Consider the following 26,310-nt stretch of genomic DNA (forward strand, 5'->3'; position numbering starts at 1 on the left):
GAAATAAACCTGCACACTCATACTTTTATCAGGTTTAGAATAATATTTCCTTTAGAAAGGAAATATTATTCTTGAGGAAACCCTTATTGATTCTTAGTAACTCGAACATGATAAATTTTATATGTTTCTATTTTATACAAAAAATCCAGATTATATTCTTAATATTTTCACTTCATTTTACCTCCCAGCAACATACAAGCATGATTATTTGTACGTCTTTGAGGGATCTTCTGCTGCTCTCTTGGAACAGTAAATCCAATACAGCTGTACAAAAAGAGAAATTTTAATGAGAAGCAGAGTGCAAAATATTTTGATTAATACTTCAGTTCTTTGCCAGAGTGCCACAGTACCTTAAGACCTGAGATAGAACTAGCAGAGAAATCTATTGTAAACCATTGACTTGAAATATTCAGATTTAACCCTAAATGTTTGTGAGGATTCACTTTCCCAATTTGAAATGCACTTGGCTTCCAGTGCTGGGTGTAACATAAATACTCAGCTTTGACTTTAAAAAAAATAATATATTTCCTGTTAATATCTTTCCTCTTCTTTCTCTTCCCCAGGCATGACAAATGGTCTGAGATCTGGATTAGTATTTTTGTTGCAGAAGAAATGGTTATGCTGGAGGGAGCTGCAGGGACATGACAAATCTGAGCTCTCACAGCTGAGGGTTCTTGCTCTCACCTCGTGTCCTGTGTCCTGTGTCCCTACAGGCAGCTGGTGTCTGTAGCAAACTGAGGTGACTCCCTGTGGAAATCAATTAAAAGGTTCAGTTTGACACTGCTGGAGGTTCCCTTGGCTGGGCCATCAAATGTTTTGGTAAACATTAAAAAAAATATTTTTTTTCATTAATAAGGATTCGTAACATTGAAATTCCATGCTTGCTAAGGAAGGACTAAAGAGATGACTAAATATGAAATTCTCTAAAAAAGTGGAATAAATAGAAAATAGAAAGCATTTTCTTTTAATTTTTCAATTCTAGACGAATAAGGGATTGTCACCTTGATTCTATATGCTTTTTACAATTAAGATAGAAGGTTCACTGTTAAAATCATGAGAACCTGTTGTAATGGGATTTTTGTAAGGCAGTTCTTATTTAAGCAGTGAGTGGCCTCACTGAGCCCTGCGATAGCTAGGGATATCTGAAACTGAATCATGTCAAAGGACATTTCTTCCAAGTCCTTATCTGATTGACAGCTGCCAGGTTATATTTCAGTGTTAGTTTTATAGATCATTGCATAGAACAATGTCAGGGTAATCTATTTCCAGTTCTATAAGTCTATTGTTTGTCAAATACTGAAGGCAAATCTTGAGGCCATAGTGGATATCTTCTTCTCAGTGACAATTGTTGAGGTCTTTGTCTAAGAGTTGTCTTTAATACAACAGGAGCTTCATGGAGAAATTGTTTGTTGGCAAGCAGGAACACAATTTGGGCTTTTTAGAAGAGAGGCTTCTGTGCTATTTAGAAGAGGTATTTCAAATTTACATTGCTATTCCAGTGAATATCTGTTCTGGAGGGAGTCTTTCTGTTGACTTCACTGGGGTTTGAACTGAGTTTTAGAACTCTATCTGTTGACTAATTTATAGCATATTTTAGAAGATATAAATATAAAATAAAACCTGTTTTTTCTACATGATATATATGCCAATTACTTTACCTGTTAAATGTCATATAACAAAGTATGCCACTGTGACTATTGGGTATGAGGGGAACATCCTTCCGTTAAAGTATGAAGATGATGATTAATTATTTGACCAGGAAAATGGAGTCCTAAACTGCTCTGTCACACACTAACTCTGCCAGTGGGCACTCTGTAGCAGAGCCATTTTTCTTAACTAGTCAAATTTCTGACACTCTTAAAGCATGTACTGATTGGATACAGTTTTGGGATGTTAGATTTATTGTTTGGAATCATTCAGCTGAAATAAAAACAACGAAGTGTACAGAAGTAAATGAGGAGCAACAAAGATTATAGGTTTGTTTTTGGTTTTTTTGTTTGTTTGTTTGTTTGTTTTTTGTTGTTGTTTTTCCTGTGCCACTTACTATATTCTTTAATGCTTATTTTTGGATTATTGTGATCTATTCAAGGCCTAGAGAATTGATATATGTTCAAAGAAATTCTGTTACTTTTAGCAGTAGATGGAATTGAATGGGGGAAACTATAAATAGTTTATTTTTAATTAAGCTTATGGTTGTAGGGCTGATGTTTGAAGCAGTGACAATATGGAATTTGGGCTTAAAATACTATCAGAAAAGAATTGTAATAATAGTTCTTAGTATCTCTTAGAGATCTTTGTGGTTTTGCTGACATGTATCCCTCCTGCTCTGGCTTCAAAGTGCTGCAGGGTGGGGAAGGAGCCCTTGGATCAGCCAGAGCTGCTGCTGCAGTCAATAGTAAATCCCAGCTGCCTCTGATCTGGGTGGGATTTTAGCAGCAGGGCCTGACAATTGAATAGCTGAAATCTGCCTCAGCCCAGTGTTCATCAGCTGCTCAGCAAACACAGATCTTCCTGATCTGAGCCCTCTGTTCCCTCCCCACTGTGGCTTTTGGTTGAAGACAGATTCAATTTAAGATCTCTGGCCATATGCTCACAGCTTCCCATGGGACTGGCATTGGCAAGCAGATTAAATTGCTCTGTGCCAGACGTGCCCAGTGACAGCAGATTGTGACTTGGATTTTTCAGAGGTATGGGATGCAAAACTTTAATGGGAATTTGGTTTAGTTGGTAAGCAATATCTTGTAAGACAAGTATCCGTGGGGCTCTTTGTAGTTACTCCTTTTTGAAATCCCTGAGAAATAAACCTTAATTTAGCATTTTCCCAAATATTTTTTTAATCTTTTGGTGGAAATATATACAGTCTTGAAATTTCATCTTTTTTCATTTTCTTGAGGTGCTAAAATAGATTTTTAAAACTGCTTTTCAAACATTTCCATTTTATTATTCTAAGAAAAAACCCCAAAAACCTGAAACCAGAAAGAGAAAAGAAAGTTATTCCATAAAGATTTTAAAATACTAAGGAGACATTTTTTGGGGAAGATATATGAACCCACCTACATTTAGAATAAAATGTTCAGTTTTTTTTTTTAGATTGTCTTTGCCTCAAACCATATAAAGGATATAATAAGTGAAGCTTTTCTTTGAACCTGAATTAGGTAGTATATGTATTAAACTATGGATCAGGAAAGATCTCCTTGTAGATCTGTAGCAAACATGGCACTGGATTGGTCTGGGCACCTCAGCCCTTCCTTGCAAAAACAGCACTGGAAATACTAAAATTTGCTGCCTTTGAATTCAAAGAGAAAATTTTAAATATGAAGTCATGTCAATAAATGAAGTATCCAGGTTTATCTTCATGCAGAATCCTGTTCCTCTCCTGAGTCTGTTTTTTTGTGCAGGGGTGATTAATTTTTGCAAAGGAATGTAAAGCTGTGGATTGTTGCATCATTTTGGTAATGAAAATCAGCTTGAAGTGCCGAGAAACAGCTATGAAATAATTTCTCTGATTTTGCAAATGTGACATTGTTTTGGCTGAAGAGTAGCAAGATTAAGAATAGTTGATGTAAATTCATGTTTTGCCTTTATTTAATTTAATGGTAAATGAGGTTGTGAGGAGGTGACTGACACTTCTTATCTGTTGTACAGGAAAATGCAAGACTGCAATCTTGACAAGCAGAGTTAAATGAAAAAGGCTTTCTTTAACATCATGCAAAAATGACTACATGTAAACAAAATAGGCCTCTATACGGTGTTTAATCTGAGCAAGTCTTTAGGTTAAAAAGGAAAAGGACAAGAAACACTTCTTTGTTAAAATAATTATAGAATCTACAGCAAAATTCTGGGGGTTTTTGAAGTTCAAGAATATGTCTTATCTGCCTCCTGAGACCAAAGGATCAAAACTTAACTTTTATATTAGTCTCTAAGAAAAGATCGCTTTTCTGTGTGGGTCTGAAGAAGAAATCATTTCATCTGTATCATCTCCCTGACACACATCCACATCTGAAAATCACCTGCCTAAAGCCCATGGAACTGAACTTCCTGCGGCTCAAGGGAGGGGAAATCCTGCTTCAACAGGAGGCCAGATCTTGTGGCACTGATGCAGCTCATACAGTGGCTGAGGTCTCACTGCCACTGAATTGGTGCAAAATGCTCTGGAGTGCTGAAGTGATTGCTTCACTGCTGCAATAATTACAGAATCACAGAATAATGAGGTTGGAAGAGACCTCTAAAATCATCAAGTCCAACCTATGCCCTAACACCACAATGAGATTATAGCACCAAGTGCCAAGTCCAGTCTTTTTTTAAACATATCCAGAGATGGTGATTCCACCTCCTCCCTAGGAAGACAATTCCAGTATTTTATTATTCTTTCAGTGAAATTTTTTTTCCTAATAGCCAATATTTCAAAATAAATTAGCAGTTTGTGTGTTTAGTGCTAGCTCTGAATTAGGATGCTAAAGATTCATAGTAAAATCTTCTGAAGAGTTCAGGATTTTTTTTTTCCCCTCGCATTAGCACTGTCACATTACACTTCTATATAATGTTTGCACACTCTATCACAAATTGCCATGTGCTACTGGATAAATAAATTATTTAAGGAGCTGTTAAATTATCTAGATGGGAAAAAAGTCCTATTTATTTACAGAAGAAAAAAGTGCTGCTAGTTAAACTCCAATAGCTTTAATAAATTACAGGAATTAAGCATTGACAATTGTACTGACAATTAACTAATTATATACTACCTTGTGGAGCATGAATATGCTTTCTTATTGTGAAAGCTGAATTTCTTTTATTGTAAATGCCCAGTTTGTTATATTTGTTATGAATTTGTTTTGCTATAAATGGTTAGGTCTTTCAATGACAGGGAGCAAGCAGATTCTCTAATTTGCTCTGCCTAGAGGGTAATCTACTGATGAGTTTAAGTCACAATGCATTAAAAGCCTCAGGATGGACGGCCCATAAATAAATAACCTTGCTAGCACTGGTTTGTTGAGCTGGATGGGTGACATTATTTATTGCTGCTCCTATGGTGACATGACTGTACAGGAATGTTAAGTAGCTGTGCACTTGCAAACATCCCAGCTTTGTGCAAAGTGAATCAACCATAGGACAACATTTGTTAAAACAAGACAAGACAAACTTTTATCGCTCACTCTTGGAGAAAATACCCAAGTTTGTGCTGCAGCCAGCTATATGATGCAGTTTCATAATGCTGGCTGCAAGAGGCTTAATGCCTTCTGATCTTAAAATAAAGAAATAAATAAAGATAGAAAGAGGTAATTGTTCTCTATTTAGGCATTAGTGGAAAATTTACTTGAGGAACTCAAACATTCCCCTTAAGCAATCTTCCTTGTGAGGTAAATTTCCTTTAAATACAATAAGTTCATGTTAAAATCAAGTTAAAATTGCATTCTTTTCTGTAAGTAACGTGGCAGAGATAGGAAGTTGTATTGCTTTAGAAAACTACACAGTCATCTCTTTTGACATCCTGCTTTTTTTTTTTTTTCCTTTCTGTAGAATCTGTAGGGACTACACTTAAGTAAAATCCCTCAGAATAATTTTATGCTTTTAAGGCACAACTTGCTGGTGTCTTCTTTATCTATTTTGTAAGCTTGTAACATTGTCACAGAGTTTATTCATATCTTTGGGCTAATCCAGAGCTGTTAATTCTGGTAGTCATTACTTTTTCAAAGACATTTGACTTGGGGGAGAGAAAGGAGATGACAACTCACATTTGTCCTCCAGGGTTTCAAGACCAGACAATAGATATGAATATATATAAGACAGTTATTTTTATTCTCATGTGTCTATTACAGTCATGCATGTAGAAGAGACATCCACCAACTTCATAGCTAAATGCATATAGCCCCAAGCTGATCTGTCACCTTGCTTAATCAGACCTGTGTGAAATGGCAGGGCTTTATTCTGCAATAAACCAATGAAGCACACAGCTCTCTTGGTGGTGGCTATTGTCAAAACAACTGATGTGTCTCAGGGTGCGTTCTGTTTGTTTATGTTATCAGCAAGGATTACATTCTGTCCTTGTCTTGTGAGGTTTTCTTCTCTCCACTCAGTGGTAAATGTATACATACCTGGATCTGAGCCTGTGACTCATCTGATTTGCCTTCAAAAATACTTAGAAGGGAGGCAAAAATAGGATCATATTCTTGAGCAAAACCAATTTTCATATAGTAAACTTATCACCTGGCTCAAACTGCAAACTGTGACCAAATAAGAGTGGAGCTAGATGAAATTTGTTCTTTCTTACACATACACCTGAAATTCATTACTCTTACTGCCTCATAGAAGGGTCATGACCTCCAGTTTTCTAAAGAGCAAAAGGAATTGTTGTATAGGTTCTGGGAGGGCAAGGAAAAGGGCTCCCACTTTCACTCCTTACTATGCACATCTTCTTTAAATCCTGAGTGGTGGGCAAATGTCAGCAAACCCTGTGGGAACAGAAGCTGGCAGTACATGGTAACTTTTAATAGCACAGTCTTGGCATTTTTCCACAACTGAGTGTCCTGGTTCATTTTAGCTGACAAAACCAAATGCCTCCTTTTATATAAATGAAGAAAAAAATTTCTGCCTTCAAATTCAGAAATTCCTGAAGGCTCATAGTGAAGAGGTTTAGCTGAAGTAATTTAACATCAGCACATTAATCTACAGCAAAGGAGTCCAACAGCAGCACTAGGTATCACTTTCCAATATACCTACAGAGAAACTTTGTCCTTTTTGTCTCTGCCCATGGCAGGGGGGTTGGAATCGTGATCGGCAAGGTCACTCCCAAGCCAAGCCATTCTATGAAAATGCTTTTGATCCCAAAATAGAGTATAGGACTTTGTCATGTTAGTTGTAATTTTCTTTTTGCAAAATGTTCTCCAGTGTAATACAAATCTGCAAATAAAAATGAGAAATTTAAATTATTTTTAGAGGGGAAAAAAACATGTACTCATGCAAATTGTCTACCTTTCCTCCTAGATACCATGTGGCAACAATAATAATGTTTTTCAAGTTGAGTTACTGAGCAGCAAAACATGAGGGGAAATGTATGTAATTTACTTGTGAAAATAGGAACTGTTCTCTGGGAAGCATGAAGTTTCAGTTTCATTCTGTTGCAAGCTCTGCATTTTGATATCTTCAGGCTGACATGTCTTTGGAAGGGGTGAAGTCATGCTTGTGGGTGGGTCACTTGAAGCTCATCTCTCCCAGTCTGTGGACTGACAGACCTGATCATATTTTTCATAACCATTATTTGCTGGATCCTGCCCCTACAGTGCTTCTGTGACTGATGAAAAGATTATGATTTCTCTGTAAAATGTTGCCCTGCTACCAAAGGGTAAGAATCCAGCAATATGAAACATTGAAAATGACATCTGCTAGAAGGTATCCTCTAGTCAACCAGCAAATCTATCAATATTAAACACTAGAACCCATAAGACATAAGTCATTTTAACTGTAAACCAAATTTCTGCGGTTTAAGGAACTGACAAATGCAGAAGTTTCTGACCATCTTTTTTGCTCTTATTTTAGGATTTGTGAGAAGCATTTTTCGTAGTAAAATGCCAATTTGTACACACCCCATCACCCCCCCAAAAAAAATCTGTAAAACATTTGGCATGCAAAACTAAGTGAAAAATATGGCCCAAATTTCTCCCAAATTTGTCAGCAGAACAACTCTGTGGATTATTAAGAAGCATTCAACTCATATATGATAGGACTAGGAAGAACCATGCAGTCTTCAAATCCATCTGGATTTCTCAGTCAGTGGTCCATAATACAACAGAAGTCCTACAAAACTAGTGGGAAAACAAAGGAGAGGGAGAGAAAATATATTCCATAAAATCACAGAATATTAAGCAAAAATATTACACTTTAAGGAATTTGCACAAAGATATTTGTGGATACAGGATATCTGTGTATGCCTTCTTACTCTCCCACAAATTTTTTGTTAACACCTAATTGTTACTGTCCATTAATGTGCACTCTGGTAAATGGCCAAGGGCCACCCCTGTGGGTGACTTCTTCCCATTTCCACCATGGATCTCAGGCTCACTGACACTCTAGAAGTGTTGATAGGAGCTGACCAGCTCCCCAAAATAAACCTGTGCTCCTAGTGCTGTTCACAATGTCATTTGTGTCACCACCGTTGCTCTCTGCAGCAAAGGCCACGCTGTGACTGATGGTTTGTTGGCCCAGGCTCTGGTGCCACGCTGTTTGAAAATTAGAAAATAGAATTTATTACTGGAAGTTCCTTAGTGGTGAGAGAGAGCTGGTGATTCATGTGCTCAGCTGTGGTGGCCAGGCAGGCCAGTGGAACCCACAGCCTGCACAGATGCTGCTGCCAGCAACAGATCGTGCTTCCATCATCCCACTGGATTCCTCTGCTTGGAAGTGAAAAAAACTTCACTGGGGCTTGGGGCCAGTTTCTGCTCTTTCAATTCTTCATACATTTGCCTCTTTTTTTCCTTTTGCAAATGTTTTTGATTTTGATCTGTAATTTTACAAAAGCACAGCTCTCTCCACGCTATTTGTTTGATGTGATGCTGCCAGACTCAGATGTAGAGCTGTAAGGATTTGTCTCAGTGCTTGACCTGCTGTATTAACAATGGGATCTCAAAGTACAAGATGTAGCTCCTTTAATTTTCCTCACAGTTTCTGATGCATCCCTATGTTTTAGAGATTATTCCTGTGGATCTGGCTCATCGCACCTCCCATACAGGTCCCATTTTGGTTGATGGGTCAGTTCTTTAACAATTTAGTAAGACTTTAATCATCCTTTTTCAAAAAGTAGGAAAGATCCCATGAGATCTAGGCTCTGTGTCTCAGTTCTGATCAGCACCGGTCACATGTGTCCATCTGTTCCACAGAATCAGCAGCTTCACTGAGGATTTGGGACAGTCTGTCTCATTTGGCATAGTCCTGGCTGATCTTGTGAAGCTGAGAAAAAAAAGCTCTTAATGTATTATCCAGCCCGTGTGACTGGTAAAGTTTACATACACTGAAGGTAGGGTATAAAAGGTCATACATGGGAAGTCCCCAAAATTAAAAAATATAATTTGGTTTTCATCTGTACACATCCAGAACAGGTCATACTTCATCCTTCCATATTGGAAATGATTAGAACCTATGCTAATCCATGTCGTGGGTTTTTTAGGCTTGAAAACATTTATTTAAGAATGTGAAGTTTTAAGTAAATTGTAGCTTTTTTTATATAGGGTCTCTGAGGGATTATCTTGGCTTTTGTGCATACTCAGTCTTTGTATGAGCGACTAATATCAGAAACTGATAAGCAAATTTGCAGTGAAACTTCTCAAATTGTTTTGAAGAGTTTGTCTGATCCTGTTGTAGGTGAGTATGCCCATGTAATTTTCCACATCCATTGCTACCTATATTTGTTTTCTGTGCTTTAGCAAAATTAGCAGGCAGGGATATGTTTGTGTTCTTATTTTTGTCTACAAGAGAAGTTTAGTGTGAATGTCTGAAATGGAGCAGATCCTCACAACTTTCAGTAATACACTGTCCTACCTACCTACTTAAGAGAGACACTTCTTAAGATCTGATTCTTTTCTGGGTAAGAACATTGTAGGCTTAATGCAGCTCTCCCACGTACATCAACCAAATGGAGGTGGCATGTGAATTAATTAAAAATAAATCTTGTTCTATATTTTATTTTTAATCCTGTATTTTATCTTCAGTTCATATCCATTGTAAAGTTCTCATCTTTATGTCAGTCCCAGTGAGAAGATTATTAGAGATGTTATCTTGTTAAGCAGCATATGGGTTTTTTAAAAATTTTAAAGGGCTATAAAACAATGCAAATATCATTCTTTTATGGTTAATTTAACAAAGTAAAATGCTTAATTCAGAATAAAAGTCTTGTAATGAAAAAAATAAATAGTCCACAGCCCTCAGCATTTTGAATGCTAGTTCCATGGTATTAATTTGAAAATGTTAGCTTTATTAAAACATTCACTGCATGTTGATCTATGCTCTGCACCCTTCTCCTCCCTCCCATCCCTGCACTCCAGCCTGTCAAAACAAAGCAGCTGGAGTTTAATCTAGGTATTATTCCTACTGTGTTCCTCTCTGAGGTATAAGGGATGTCCTTCATAGTCTTTCTTTGACACTCTTCTGTATCCTCTCTTTATTGCTGTTGCCAAGGCATTACAAGTTCTATATTTTGCGTTATTCTCCATTTCAAAATTGATGAATTGTATAGACATGTCATAATTCATGAATGTGTTATTTCAGTTTTTCTGTGTCTCTCTGTTTTCCTGAGGTGCACACCTTTCTTAATCTACTTTCTAATGGAAGGTGTTTGGGGTATAATTTCAAGCCTCTCTTCCTTATTCTGCTCAATATTTTGGACATGTAAAAGAGGAAAAAAAAAAACCAAAACAAAACTGTGTTGCCAGTGTTCCTTTCTCTGCAGTGTTACCCGTGTTATTTTTGTACTGAACTTTATATCTATTTGTGATAACTGGGTTTATATTTGGTAAGGCTTCAGCTGAGTTATGTTGTTGTGACTGTGGATTTTGCTGTGATGAAGTGAAGCTCCCACAATGAAATCTGCACTATTTGGCTTGTAGTGATTTTATTACCAAGTTTTTCCAGAAGGGAAAATATTGCCTTCAGTTGTTTGCAGTGGAATTTCAGAGGATAGTCTTGAGCACTTGGGAGAAAAACGGGTATAAATCACCTTCAGAGAGGAAAGTTGAAGTCCAGATGCTCCCCCACAGAACCTGGTCAGAAAAGCAAATATTTTCTGCATCTGTTCACTTATCCAGGTGGGAAGATTTGCAATAAAAAACCCCCTCAGTTTTACTTCAAAACTAATTACCTAGCAGAGACATATAACTGTGTCAAAATTTACTAAATTACGTATTTTATGTCTATCTTATCAATCTGGTTTTGAGTCATGAGGCTTGTATTAAACAGGAATTGATGCTCAGATGATTCCTTTTACAGAAGTTATGTTTAAAATAGATTTGAGTGGGTTTCCATTTTTTTAAACTGAGTATGATTTCTTCCTCTCTCCCTCCTCCTTTCCATCCTGTTCCATAAAAGTAAGCCCATGGGACAACCTACATTCAAGTTTCTTCTTTTTGTTTTATTATATAAAAAGATAAAACTGATAAAATACTTATGGGAATGCCAAATAACTGTGCTATGACATTATTTTACAAGACAACTTGTCAAACTTAAACTCAGGTAAGCTGCCATAGGTAAACTTTCATGTCTTCAACCAAGGAATGGTGTTCTCTGTCACCTCCACTGGGTGAAGACTCTACACCTCAGTGGTGTCATGAGGCAGTTCTCTTCAGCAAAGAATGATTTTTAGCTTCCATATATAATTCCTTTTTTGTGTTTGCCTTGATCTCTTTACAAGAATAAAGGGAGTAATAAGGTAGCATCTCAGTCCTTCATTGCCTCCATCCATGTTTTGAAAATTTCTTCAGAAGATTATTTCAAAAGGGTTCATTCCTTTCCAAAGCTTTAATTTTTGTGGGGCTTTTACCTTTTGATCTTGGCATAAATGTTTGATTCCTTTCCTCTGCTTTCTATGCTACAGTTTTTTTGCAACTGTTCAGTTGAATATCTGAAAGTTAAGCTTTCATTGCCTTAAACTGAGAGTAATATACACCTAGGCACTCCTGAAAAATGTTTGTACCTTCCTGTCACTCCTCATCTAAGTAACAAGAACAGTCACTATTTTCTTACTAGGGTGCTCCAAGGGTGATCATTTACTGCTTATAAATTCCTTGGAGGGTAAAAATCCTCCACCTTCTATTGATCCTTCTATTTTAAAGGCCTAAGATATAAAAGAATAGTGTGCCATGAATGAATATAAAACGTTATCTCTGGGATTTTTTCAGAAAGAAGTAAATATCCCCTTAAGGAAAATGACTCCTTTGAGTGCTCGTGCACTGCTGATGGTACTAAAACAGCTTTTTGGGTTTAGATAAGTGTCACAAGTGTTGCCATTTATGATGGGGAACAAATAGGGAAGTGTGTTGGGAGTAAACACTGGCAGATGCCTTTTCCACCAGGTCTGGTACGGTGAGAAGATGTGCAAAAAGAACAGAAGATGTGCAAAAAGATCCTCACTCTGTTCACCGTGTGCTCAGTGCTGCACCCACATAAATCATTTTGGCATTGCTCCCTTTGAGCTGGGAAAGCACACAGCTCTAGAAACCCAGTGCTGCTCCTAAAACTCCTGGAGGAAAACCTTTTTCTTTGCTTCAAAAATGCAGAAATTGTGTTTTTTATTGTTTTAGGATGCATCAGAACAGTAAAGATTTAGATTGTTGCCAGTGAATTAGGAAAATGCCCTCCAAATGGTAAATGATTGCCACAGGCTGGCTGGGGCACGAGCATCTATACTTTTTAAATTTTCCCTTTTTTGTAAAGCAAGCTTTTTTTTTTCCACTGTTGAAAACCTGCTTGTCCAAACATGAAAGTATTTTACCATTTTTGTGCTATGACTGCACTTACACTGACTTCTGGGAAGTCTGCCCTCCTGCTGCTAATCTTTCAAGACCAGATAAAGGCAATATTTAGTACAGCTTTTGTTGACTCGTGGTTTCTTTCAAACTAGATAATGACTTTCACTGTATATATCTGAAAATAAAATAAGTGTTGTAAATGAAGTTTTGGTATTTTTAATATTAGCAGTTTGGCTAAATTTCAGCTAATCTTTTCAAGGCTTTAGTAATTATTAGCTACATGCCACAAATCATCCAGTTTTTCACCAGAATTTAAAATTTTCTTAAGGCCCACAAGGAAGCAATTTAGCAGCCCATTTTCCTCTTCCTCATTCTTCCTGCCTGATCACAGAAACACCACCCAAGTCCCAGGACTGTGTTTGCAGCAATTTTCTCCAGTGTCTCCATTGCTGCAAAAGAAGAGTGAAAATTTGCCAGCCCTTTGACAGCACAGGACTCTAAATGGCAGCAGAAATTGGGAAGTGACTCCTTGGAAGCTGCTTTAGCCTTGGAAATTTAATCTATTTCATTGGTACTTTTGTCTTTCATGTGGAGTCTAAATAAGAACCTGTCTGTCTGTCTGAATGTAGCTACAACCTACCTGAAGTGCTGGGGTTTCCTGGAACTCCACACTCACTGTGGCTAAAGCATTTAAGGACCAAACATCTGAACTATTCAAAAGTTGCCATGTACCAAGTACTTTCTGTAGGATATCCTATTAAATCGTATTAATCCTACCAGCCCTTAGAAGCCATCTCTTAATGATGCTGTTTTTCTCTCTCTAAATAGCTTTTAAAGACTGTCAGCTCTATCACAAGCTGTTGACTTCACTGCATCACAGGGATGGTTTTTTTCCTACATTACCCACATGACTTTTGAATGCCTAAAACTTGGATGACAAAAAAAGCGCCAGAAATTAGTAATCTTCATTTTATTCAGTGTACAAATATTGTAACATTTTAACTTTTTAAGTTTAACTTGATTTATTATACAAAATTATGAAACAAGTTTAGGAGAAAACTAAGGGCTTGGGGTAACCTAATCACAGGTCAATATTTCTGCTTTGGTGTTAAATTGGGTAAAAATACGTGGTTGTTCCCAATGAGAAAATAAATAGCAGGGCTTTAACTTCCCTTTGTCAAGAAGATAAAAAGGCATGGCAATAACTATTGTTTGCAATGTCTGACAATAGGAAAACTATTGGTAGAAGTGGGTTGGTTTTAACTGGGTCAAGCTAGTTGGTGATAGCTAGAACAATCTAAAAAATCCCTGAAAGTTATTTCAGCATTAAAACAAACAAACAAACAAAAAGAACCCAAAACAACCCACACCTTTTAAAAAATCCTGAGGTAATTAAAAATTTTGTATGCATCCCAATTTCAGTTTTAGGTCCCAACTTTCTTGGGTCTTATGTTTTGCTGTCTCTATGAATAAGGGGTCTGCTCTCATAGACCAACCTCATTAGTACTTTAGACTATAATTAATTTCCCCTACTGACTTAATCAATTAACTCAATGTCATGGTTTGGCAAAACCATGACACTAAATCTCTTTCCCATGTAATATTTCCATATTTTTGCACATACTCTTTGCTGTTCCAGAGCCTTCCACTCTTGTAATATCAGTCTTCACATCATGATTTTCTGTTTCAGGCATTGCTATAAAAAAAATATTTGCAAAGACTTGCTTAAAAAGTATAGCAAAAAAAGATATTTTAAGGAAAAATGTTGATCCACTAGAATGTCAGTGATTTGGAGTTACTCAGGACTGCTCTCCTACTACCAAGATTATCAAGTTTGCCTTACCTAGCTTCTCTGTACTGGTTTCACTTTCTGCCTTTTTTTTTTTTGTAACAATGGTACTTCTCTGTGCTTCACTGAATTGTTACATGGGTTATTTTGTAATTTTGTTAACATTTACATGATGCTGCAAGTATGAGACATTCTATTAATCTTAGGAATTATGACTTTTATGATGACTTTCCTACTCTTAATTAGGGAATTTGGTGCATGGGCAAATAATTCCAGCATCAACAGTGGTTTCTGTGATGGCAGGAGATTAAGCACCTTGCATTTAGCATGCAAAGACGAATGTTTCCAGTGCTGACATTTGAGCTAACTAAATTACTGTTACTGCTCCATAGCACAGAGAGAAAACTTAATTTAGAAACTGAGTTCCTGTGACTCCAGGTGAGACCGTTTGTAATTCACTGGTCCTTGAACAAGGAAAATGATCCCACTGTGGTAAAGAATTTAGCTGGTTATATGTAGCTGAACGTTTGTAATTGTTTGTCTTACAGCCCTTGAGGCTGGAATAGGGCTGAGTTGGTGTAGCTGCTGTATTTAGTGATTTTGTTCAGCATTTGGGACAGCAGGAAAATGTCTGTGCAGTGCACAGAGCAGCTCAGGTAACAGCAGTGCAGTCCCCTGCCAACAAGCTCTGGGGTTGTGGCAGGGCAGTCATTGTGATACAGCAAGGAGTTTTAAAGCCATAATTTCAGGGCACTTAGTAGATGAATGAAGTTACATTATCTATTTACTTATATGCACTAGTAAATAAGGATCTATGCACCCTTCATGGCACTTAAACTGAAATTATGAATTAGCTCACCTAACACCCACTTGAAAATAGTGGCTGGGCAAGGAGAAAATAAACATTAACTTATTGCAACTTTCTTATTATTACCTTAATTATGATTCTGCACCTTAAAATGCAGGAGGTTTATGTGAGGCTTCTACTGGAACAAAGGAAACGCCTCAGGAAAATTACAGACCAGTTGAGATGTGTGCTTGTGCCTAAATATGCCACTGGAGACGTGGAACAGCTGATGTTGCTTCAGTTTCCAGATAAGTTGGATTTAGTTTAATCCTTGTATGAAGTTATATATTGGCTTTTTCTCAAGACCATAATTACAGTGATGCTTACAGAAGGCACAGCAGCTAATCTCCTGGCCTCCTGCAGACAAAAGCAATCTGCTTTCTATCCTGCTCCTTGATCGTTCAGCAGCAGCTGGGAATCTGGTGCTCAGAGCCAAGGGCCACTGCTCAAGGGAAAGTGCATCATCCCCTCTCTGTTTCCTGTGTTGCTGCATTTGCCTTTTTGTGAAGCCTTCTAATGCCTCCTTCTACAGACCCCAAACAAAGAGATGTCATAAGCTGGAATCCTGCAGAATATTAAAGAGATTCCCATCATCTCCCTCGAGGGTGTTAATGTTAAAAGTTGAACCATCAGATCCAGGGAAGTGAGAGGAAATGTGCCAGCCATCGAGCTGTTCTCACTTTTCTCAAGGAAAGTGTTCTCACTGTTCTAGAGCCTTCTCTTTACGTTTGGAAAGGAAAGGGCTGGTCTCTGTCACACAGAAGTGAATATAAACCATCAGCTGCTAAGTCTGACTCTCTGGATGAGGAAGAGAAATACATTTTGCCACTCAAGTGGCTCTAATAATCAGCTCCATGGTACCCCTTGGATCTGGCTGCCATAGGCTAGATGAGATTCTCTCTTCCAATCTGCAGGGTGTTGACATTTCCATTCTAAAGTGAGAAGGAACCAAGACCTACATTTTTCATGACAGCGAGTGAAAAAGCTGTGCTTCAGGAGCTGTGTAGGGAATTTACAATCTCTAAACAAGCAGAGATTTGAATCTGGTTTCCTTTTCCCTCTATTAATTATTTTAATTGTGGAGATTTATTTTTGTATGTTTGCTTTGGTTTAGGTTTTTCCCCCCTTTTTATCCATTGATCTGTCTGCTTCCAGGGATGTCCTTACCCCAACTTCATTAGAACTAGCATATGTTTGTGAAATGCATATTTCTTATAAATTTGTTGTCAAGGTTCCTCTTTCTTTATTAAATACCCAAACCATTCCACTCCTTTTTGCTTTACAAATGCAAGCTTAACAAAAGTAGCTCCTGGCCAATTGCTGACAAGATAAATATTGTTGTCTTTTACTTAAAAAACTCAGTCATGAAGTTTCTTTCTTCTTTTGTCAAGATGATGGTCTTCTTTTCATTTAAGGGTGTTGCTACATGTCATCCTTTTATCAGTTAATTTTGAATGAGAGAGAGAGGGTTAGAGAGGGAATGAGCTAAAAGTAGAACTGCAGTGCCAAAAGGTGCCTGTTTTTCTCTCTTCTTTCTCCTGTTCCTCTATAAACACACCTCATTTAGGACAGGAAAAAGTCTAGTCCAGCTGTCATAGAAGTGTTATTTATAAGTACAATTTTAAAAATAAATATATTATGCTTTTTATAGCTACTGTCAACAGCTATCAGGACAGAACAACTTGTGCAGCTGGTGTGGGAAGCCAGTGTAAAAGTTAAATTTAAAAAAAGATTTTGCTTTCTTTGCCCACTGTCAGAGGTAACAACTGAATTTGGTCTTGATTTTATCTTCCTTTCCACATTCACAGAGAGCCAACTGTCTGGTTGGAACACAGGTGGAGAAAAAAAATGGAGAAAAGTAAAGAAAAGAGCAGCAGTGCTGTGAGTTCTGTTCATGATATTGTCACTGGGAAGCACCATGCTCTGCTATGGGGTTTTCAGCTGACATTTATTTCAAGCCAGTTGAGAGAGTAGTTTGGTAGAAAATGGTTTTCTTGAGTCTTGAGATTCTTGTGACTTCAAACACTTTTATTTGCTGTGAAAGGGAAGTATGAGACATTTCACCTTAAAAGAGCAAAACCAACAAATGAGTAGAGATGCAAATATACCCGAGTGACTGGGGCACTCAGGTGTAGAAATGCATTTTACCATCTCCAACCACCTCTCAATCTTTTAGCCAAATGTGTTAGAGGTTCTCTGTGGGAGATAATAAAGTTAGTGTAGTATATTTTTAAGCTGAGGTAACTCTTTAATTAGAACAAATGTATTGTCTAAAGCTACAAAGTTTTTGGCTAATCTGCAGAACATATGCCAACCTGTACATGATGTTAATAGAGATATATACTTTTCTGGAATAAATATGAATGGGATGGAATATGTGATCTTATTTTCAAAGAGGATTTTCCAGCTGAGAAAAGTGAGGATTGCTGGCCTTTGGGGTGGGTTGACCCCCTGAGGCTGGGAGCTGTGACACGGATCCTTTCCTTGGTGTACCTGTGCTTGTATATTGTCAGCACAGCTTTCAAGTGAGTGTGGGTGTGACAATAGCCCTCAGCTTGAGGCACCACCTTTTTTACCATAATAAATGTATTTCAATTGCTAATAATGGGCCCAAGAGCGAGAGATAGACAATTTTATTAAATATATCTATAACAGGAAGCTTTTCATCTGTTAGCAGCCGAGCAAATTACTGTCATCAATGATGTGTGAGGAGATTGATAATGCACCACTTTGGAGAGAGAAAGGCAGGAACACAGCCAAAATTAACATTGCAGAGCAAAGTTGCTGTGTAGTCACATCATGCCTCTTCTTTGACCCACAGATTTTCAAAAACAGAATCATTACTTTTATCATGGATTTTTCTGACCTTACAGTTCATACTAGAAAGGCACCTCATTAGATTGTTAGCAGTATGTGCTCAAAGCATGGGGAAAATATTGTCAGAAGTAATTCAGCTGACTGCCCTCCCCTTTGAAATACATCAGCAACTTAACTTCTATTCTAAAAGTAATTATCTGTTTATTTTACCATTCTTAAATAATAACCATGACCAAATAAAAGCTTTTCTATGTATTTTCCCCTCCTTTATACAGTGACAATTTTTGGTAAAAATGTTGCATCAGTAGATGTTTGATATATCCTAAAGTAAGGTTTAATCTTAATTTGTTCCTGAATCCAGTAATAAAAAACGTAGCTAATACTTCATTCTGATTTTGCCATGCTAATTTAAAATAGTGTTTGCATTGAAAACTCTTTTGCTTTGCTGAAAGCTGGGAACAACCAGAGTTTAGTGGATATTTCCTTTAACTTCAGTTGTTCCAGTTTATTCAACCACCTAAATATACACAGGCTTCAAAGACCCTGATCCTGAAATAGCCATACATGGCTTCTATGCCCAAGTGAGCAAACAAGTGACTTGAAACTTGTATCTTAAATACTTTCAGGGGAAAAAAAAAAAAACCCACAAAAAAAACCCCAAAAAAACCCCACAACAAACCCAAATAGGTGTATGTTTTGGAACATGGAAAATAGATTTTGCATACCATTAGCTTGTAGAACAGATTTTTTTTTCACAAAAGAGAGACACTGTAAAAAAACCCTCACATTTTAGACAACAAAGTGATTTTTTTTTTTGACATAATGCCCAATTGAGATAAAATGTAAATGTCAACATATCAGAAGAAAATGACTTAAAGTAGTCAAGATGCAACTGTCAACCTGTGTTTTGACATTCTGCCATGAAAACAGATATGATCCTATAAAAATTTTCTGCTGCATGCTTCCAGCCAACTCAAGAAAGCACCAAAATACATCTGGTTTCATTTCATAAATTTAGAAATATCCCTTTTTTTTTCTTACTTGCTTAAGGAGTAATCAGAAGCTGCTTGTCAAACCAATCACTGTATGATTAGATTAGCTCTTAGCACATATGTCTGAACTTTTCCAATGATTTTGATTAACTGTGGACACCTAGTAGTTACTGTAACCTTTGTCACTCAACACTGGTTTTTGCTTACATTTTAATCCCTAGCTCTTGCTGTTGGATTGCTCTATCAGCACAGTTGTTAGTGTGTCTGTCAGGTTGTGGCCCCCATGCAAAGCTAATTAATTTCTTAATCTAGAAACATAGTTAGCCTTGTGAATTAAAAATTCTGTAGGTTAATGATCAAGACTATCTTCAACCCTGGGTTTAGCCTCTGGCAAAGCTATTAACTATTGAACTGCCTGTGCATGGTGATCATCCTGCACTTGGCTTTGTTTCTGTTCCTAAGGCTTTGTGGCCCCCTGGTTATGGGCAGATGCTCATGCTATGTAAAGAACTAAGAGATAATCCATGCCCCAAGGAGATGGGGGCATGGAAATGAGAGTTATGAGATGATTATTGGCAGATGGCAAGTGCAGAGAGGATTAAGGTGTTCTAAAGCAGTGTAGACAGTGGGTTCAGTGTCTGAGGTCCCAGCCCCTCTCATTTCTCTTTTAGCTTCACATTAAACATTTTACAGTGGCCTGTAAAGCAATGATCTACTAAAGACACATTCAAAAGCAATGTCTGTGCTAGCAGAAAAGTATATGGATTTGGTCTCAGGTCATTATTGCAATGTAAATAATAAATAAGGCAACAATTAATCCATCCCTATTCTCTATGGGCAGAGAGATGAAGCAGTTCATCACTCACAATCATCAGCACTGTGCATTTCACATGAAGGCAGTGTGCAGGTCCCCGTTTTCATCACTGTGTATGTGTAGAAGCATTGGCATTAAATCTGGCAAGTAAAGCAGTAACTGTAGTTTTATGTTGTCATGCTTGCCACAGAGAGTGCTCTTACCCCTGCCCCTGCGGTGTCCCACATGTTCAGCATTTCCACAGCACTGCAGTTGCTACATCCTGCAGGCAGAGGTGCCTTGGCTGCAGGTTACAGGTGCCCAAGCCAAGCAGGTACCCAGGGGTGATTTGAATTCAGAAGTTTTTCCTGTTTTGTGTTTTGCCTTGCAGTTTTGAGTTGTATGACTTTTTTGCAGATGCAGTCTAGCAAGCTCATAAATTTGTTTTTGGGTTTGAGAGGGACTGCATTGGCACCTTGGGGTTTTCTGGAGATGGTTTGCAAACAAATAGAAATGTTCTGTTGATTTATGAAATGTAGATACCACATATTTCTAGGTTTGGTAGAACTGTTTTGACTAAATCCTTGAAATATTTGCCTTACCCCATTTAGGTACTTTGGAATTGGAAATTGTGATGATTCGTGGTTTTGTTAGCTTTTGTTCTGCCAGTTCTGCTTTTCATGTTTACTATTCTTACAGTAGCAGCTACAAAATCCTCCCACAAGCAGACTCTCACTGTGTAAATATGACACTCCCTGCCCAAAGGAATTTACAATCAAAAGGCTTGAACAAACTGAAGTGAAAGAAAAGTACCCCCTGCACAGGAACAGCAGCTTTTTTAAATCAGGCAGGGCTGTAGCCATTAATTCAGTCTGGGATATTTGGAGTTCCATACACGTGGCAGCTACTGCAGCATCAGGTAGGATGGGAATTTACAGTGCACTGCCTGCTCTGCACTGACCTCCCAGGCGGGCACTAACTGGGGAGGTTTTTATTCCCCTGGAGCAAGGAGTGTGCTGTAAATGACTCCCTGAAAGCTGCTTCTGGCATGGGTTACTGCATCCTTGAGGCTGCTGCAGGATGGCCTAATTCTGTGCCTGTCCCCCTGTGTGTGATCACCTGGGCACACTGCTTTAACCCATTTTGCTCTGCAGCTCCGAGCCACAATAAAAAGGCAGCTGGGAGGTTGTTCCTGCAGTCTGCCCTTACCCTGCTCGCATTTACTGCAGAGGTACTTCTGAGAGAGCTGCTCCTACACAAAGGGTTTCAAAATATGAGTTTACCTCAGAGCACCTTCTCCTCAGCTAAGGCTGGGGTTGTGTCTGGAGGCCATAACACTATCAATCATCCTGACTGGGAACCTGAAACACAAACTTGGCACTGGAATATTTTTCTCTAGTGATAGCCTTTTGCAAGTCTAATCTCCAGCAATCACTTCCAAGTATCACATAGCAATCAGAGCACTGGCATTTTAAATGGGACAAAGCAATTCTTTAGCAAATGGAAGACGCATAATCTACAATCAAATATACTTTCTAATTGTGAAATTAATTTTTTTTAAAATAATGTCTTATCATTTGTCTGAGAGCTGTTTTCAGGAGCTTTGGCTATTTAGAGTACAGAGATATAATTTATTTCCTTTCTGAAGAGTATTGTATGCATTTGGGAAGAGAACTAAGAGACAAAAATTTTGTATATTTGTGAATGTGCACATTAAGAAGCAAAAAAAAAAAATTTACTTTATGCGAGTTCTGGGATAAGGTACAAAACTCATGTAGTTGAGATCTGCCACTCAGCTGTGCAGAAGGACAAAACCTGCTGAGTTCCCTATGCCTCCCCCGTGCAGTACCAAATGTCTGCAGGACCTGCCTGCTGAAGGAAGGAGAGGGAGGCATTTGAGGATGCTGCTATTGCCAGCAATGCTGAGCTGCTGGTTGTGCTGGTCTGAAGGATGGGTGGTTGCAAACCGCTGCCCTCCTTCCCTCTGCTCGCTCCTGCTCTGACTGCCTGGCTGACCCGAGGCGCTGACTGCCAGACCTGTGCATGCATCAATGACTTTTTATTCTGGCCTGGATTCCTTTTCCTCTGTCCAGCTCTGTGATAATTTTTGTGGACCAGGTGTTGCTTGGTTATTTGTTCTTGACTTTCCAGTTAGATGCTCTTTATCTGTCATTATATATTGATTACATAAAGAACATCTCAACTTTCGGCACAACAAGCTGTGTGGCAAGTGGCAGTGATCGTACATTCTGTTGCCTGAGAAGGTGCTTGGAGTTCTTCCAGTTTTTATTTCCTGTATTTCCTGTTTGCATTTATCATCCTTTATGTGCTGTCTGGTGTACTACTTCTCCAGCCAGTGGCCAAATTTTCAGCTGGATGAATCAGCATAAACTTCAGACACAAGTGCTTTGGCACAATTCCTGTTGTAAATTCCAATTCCAGGAGTAAATTGCTATTTTAAGATAAACATCATAACACTTAAATTTTACTTTTGGACTGACCTTTATCAAACCAAAGCCTTGGCAAGGAGAACTGCCAGTTATGATTTCAGAATAATTATGAGCAGCTAATGCCATTGGGGGAAGTTCTTTCTGAGAGAGTAATGCAGTCTGCAGTTTTCTCTCAGATTTGTTGTTTGGAGAGCACACTCCAATCACTCTGCCTGCCTGAGCTGCTTTCCTGCTCTTCATTCCAAGGCATAGCACACTGCATGCATTCCTCATGCACTGTGTACCTGACAGTGCACATGGAATCTGAGACTGAGGTTTATTTACAGTATCAGTGCAGATAATCTCCATTCTAGGAATGGACAGCTGCCATATCTCGTAGGATGAAATTTATACCAACCCAACTTGGTGCAGCTCCAGAGCGCTGCAGAAGTCTCTGCAATGCCAAAAATGGCAGAGTCACACTCAGTTCTGTGCTGCTTCTGGGCTAATGCATTCAGGCACCTGTGCTAAGCACTAGTCAGTGCTTCTGTGCCCAACTTGATTCATATTTGTCTGGGTGTGCCTGTGCCCAGCAATGTTTACTCTCTAGAAGACTTACTTGGAATTCCTGGAAGGCAATTAAATACTGCTTAAATACTTATTACTTAATAAATAATAATAATTAAACTAAATACTTAATTACTGCTATTAATAAGAGTAGTGACAAAACATTGTACTGTAGCCACAAGTACTAAATTACTTTAGTTTTCAAGAGTGCTTACATTACTTTTCCATTTTCACATTGCTCTCACCACCTCTAAACAGAATCTGCTGGAAATGAATCCTTCAGTGCACTTGTTCAGTCACTTCCTTGGATATATATTTATATATATATATAATTTCTTTCAAGAAAAACAGACACTGGGATTTTAGATTAACCAGCTACTGTCCCAATCTCTATTGGAATTCTTAATATGAGTCATCAGGTATGCTAATATAATAACTAAGTCAAGTCATCAAATAAGTTAATAGCTTTGGTTTGTCAGCACCACACTTAAAAACTTTCCTAACAAGACATGGAAGTAATAGTTAAATTACAGTGCATATAGTAAAAGCATCTTATTATTTCAAAAGGAAAAGAAATTAAAACCCTGACTGCTTTTCTGAGCTATTATCTTTCTGATGGGATCAGCTTTCCACGTGTTTGTCATTTTAAATGGGAATATGGAATCTTTGTTACACTTAGAGCAGAGGAATGAGTTGGCCATAGTTCCAGCACACGTGTGAACTTCCAAGGATGAAATGAACTTGGCAGGGTTGTTTGTGCCTTATGGGAACCAGCCTCACTGGTTGCCTCAGTTTTGCTGGTGTAGGCTCTTGCACGTTGGGTCTGGTCCTGCTGGCGTGGCTGAGTGAGGATGAGCAGTGGCCAGGCTGCCAAGGTGCCAAGGTGCACGCCTGCCTTGGAAGGAACTATCTGAAACCCACTTTGGACATGTCTCTGTGCTGTCTCATTTTACAAATCAAGGCAAACCTTGTTCCTTTGCATGAGGAGAAAGGCATCATTCTGTAAAATTCCCCAATTTACAGAGAAGCCTGTCCACAGCATTTCTTTATTGAAGGCTGATTAAAACCTCTTCATTATTTTTTCAGTGCAACCATTCACTCGAGCCTCTGACATCGGGGCATCAGTAATTGTTTCAGCTGCTACATCTAAGAATCTCCCAGGAGAATTTCAGAAAAACAGGTTTTTACCAGAGGTTTGGCTTCTTTGTCTTATCTATCTCATGTTGTTTTTACTGAGAGTTTAAGTGGAATTGTAAGTGCTATGTCACGTCCAGCACCAAAATAATGGTTCTTTATTTTTGTTTCACCCTACAATTCTGGGTATTTAAGTCACAATTTTTATAGAGTTTCACCAGGAAGCTATTGAAGACAGGATTTATAGCAGTGATTTTTTATTTGTTGTTTGGGTTTGTTTGGGTTTTTTTTTCAGAAAAACATTACTCTCATGCTGGTGAAAAAATGTGCATCTCAGATGCACATTTAAAATTCTTATAGTAAATATGATCAGGCGAATTGTAAAATATTTATACACAGTGCTATGGGATGAATGTGAATAAGGGATGCTGGTCAATCTTATTGTACTGAAACACAGCTCTCTGACCTAATATATAAGTTGTGCCCTTTAGACTTTCCATTATGGAGTGAATTTTAGTCCATTTCTTCTTCCCAGCACATTTGTTTTGATATGGTTTGGAACTTAGTATTTTCCAGGACTGTATAGTTCTGCAAAATTTTCATCCAGGATTAAAAAAAAAATTAGCATGTAGTCAGGTGCCCATACAACCACTCTACCTTAATTGCTAGTGGAAAGACATCAAAAATCTGCAGTGACACTGCCCTATTGTATATGCAAGCTAAATAAGATTTATGCCATCTTCAACACAAAATTTTTCTTTTGTTGTTCAGTTCAATTTTAGATATTTGACATCAATAATTGTACTGTGCTTCCGTGTAACTTATCTTTGCCACTGGGACATTGAGATTTTATTTGACAAGTGCTATGATGATCTTGGATGTCTTTCACCAACGATTCTTGTTGTCTACACAGTTCTAATATTTGTAGACAGATATTGGGTTGTCAATAATCTTGAAATACAATGCAAAATTAAAAGAATTAAGGGGGTTATAATAGTTTGATTCAAATTTGAGATTTAAAAAACCCTAAGAAAACATATAGCTGATTGGATTTTATGAAAAGGAATTTCCAGGGAATGGAAAAAACCCACAAACCACAAAACCAAAAAAACCCAACAAAACCATCAACATACACATGCACACAAATCCCCCCAAAAAAAACTCTGAAGAAAAGATAGCATGGGCAAAACTCATCTCAATTTGTGAGCTGTCTGTCTGGCAAATATTTTTTAATCCTTCTTTTTCCCTACAGAAGAAAAAGACCTGGTGTCATTATGAATTTCTCAAAAGAGAGTGAATTATTTTGGGTAAAACAAATTTTTCCTGTAAATCTCTATCTTGTGAAAAAGGCCTTGCTGCAGGGAAGCATTTTAATGAGAAATTATTGAGTCACTTTATTCAGCATCTAGGGAAGACAGGCCCACAATGATCCATAATTTGAACTGTGTCCTTAAAATTGAACTGGATCATCTGTGTTCAGACAACTCAGAAGAGAAAGAATCAGCACTGCAACAATAATTCTCACTCCTAACTCCTGAGGGCTTGAGTTCCCCAGGTGTATTGCTGCAGTCACAGGCTGCATAGACAGTCCACAGAAAGAGACATATGTTGCCATAGAAATGCAAGGTTTTGCTGTTTAGCAAGTGACACAGAAGCTCCAGAAGCCTACACTCAGTCCCTGCTTCCTGCTCTGTATCTATATTGAAGCAAATGTAGTGATTTTTAGGCTTATTTCCCACTTGCAAAATAATGTCTAATTATTTGCCTCAAAGGAAGAATTAAAAGGTAAATAAACAAAAGAAAAAAAAAAAAAGAAAAAAAAGAAAAAGAAAAGAAAATAATAAAAAGCCTCACAAGTCTCTTCTGATAGTGGGAGCAGCTGGAATTTTTTAAGAAAACAAACCATGTCAAGAGGATGGTCTTAGCAGCAAAGTCTGTCCACAACCTCAGTTTTTCCTATTTCCAAGCTGAGTCTAAGTCTTTTTCTCAACCATGCTCTTTCCTGATCAACTTCTTTTGCTCTGAATATTTTTGAAGAGGCATATTCCAATTTTTCTACAGGCAAAACAAACACAAATGCTTCTCAGGCCATTTCCCTTCTGAATATATGAACTGGCCAAACAGATTTGTGTATTATCCCAACAGTTTTGTTTCTCCTTTCCTGCCCTTCACCAGCTTGTGTACTGCAGTTACTGCTCCTTGTTTGCTTCCCTTATCTGCTGCATTCAAGACAAGTCATCCTGGATTTATATTTTCAAGTAACATTTGGTGACAAGCTGTGGGTTGTGTACTCCAGGAGTACAGACACAATTGCATTCACTGCTTTGTCTATTACACTGAATTTTCTTACTCTCTTTAAGAGGGAAAAGGTCATCCTTCTGGGTATGACTTCCTGTCCATCAGCTGAGCCTGTGAACTGGATTTTGCATGCTACAACTTTCCTTTTTGCTGCTGCTTTGTGTTATCTTTATGAAAAGATGCAGAAAGGGAGCA

General features: G+C 37.9%; 1 long non-coding RNA gene across 12 annotated transcripts in view; it reads left to right on the forward strand.

Moving 5' to 3' along the window:
- Positions 1–26,310, forward strand: part of LOC115495195 (uncharacterized) — a 235,415-nt gene that overhangs the window by 188,353 nt on the left and 20,752 nt on the right. For 7 of the 12 annotated variants that reach the window (XR_012056010.1, XR_012056012.1, XR_012056006.1 and 4 more), the window contains one exon: positions 23,770–23,876. The exons of 4 other annotated variants lie outside the window; for them this stretch is intronic. This is a non-coding gene — a long non-coding RNA (uncharacterized lncRNA). Of the gene's footprint in view, positions 1–23,769; positions 25,578–26,310 lie in introns of those variants that run through there. One more of the 12 variants, XR_012056007.1, reaches the window with a different exon arrangement.

Source organism: Taeniopygia guttata, chromosome 4A (assembly GCF_048771995.1).
Source record: "Taeniopygia guttata chromosome 4A, bTaeGut7.mat, whole genome shotgun sequence".
Taxonomy (NCBI): domain Eukaryota; kingdom Metazoa; phylum Chordata; class Aves; order Passeriformes; family Estrildidae; genus Taeniopygia; species Taeniopygia guttata.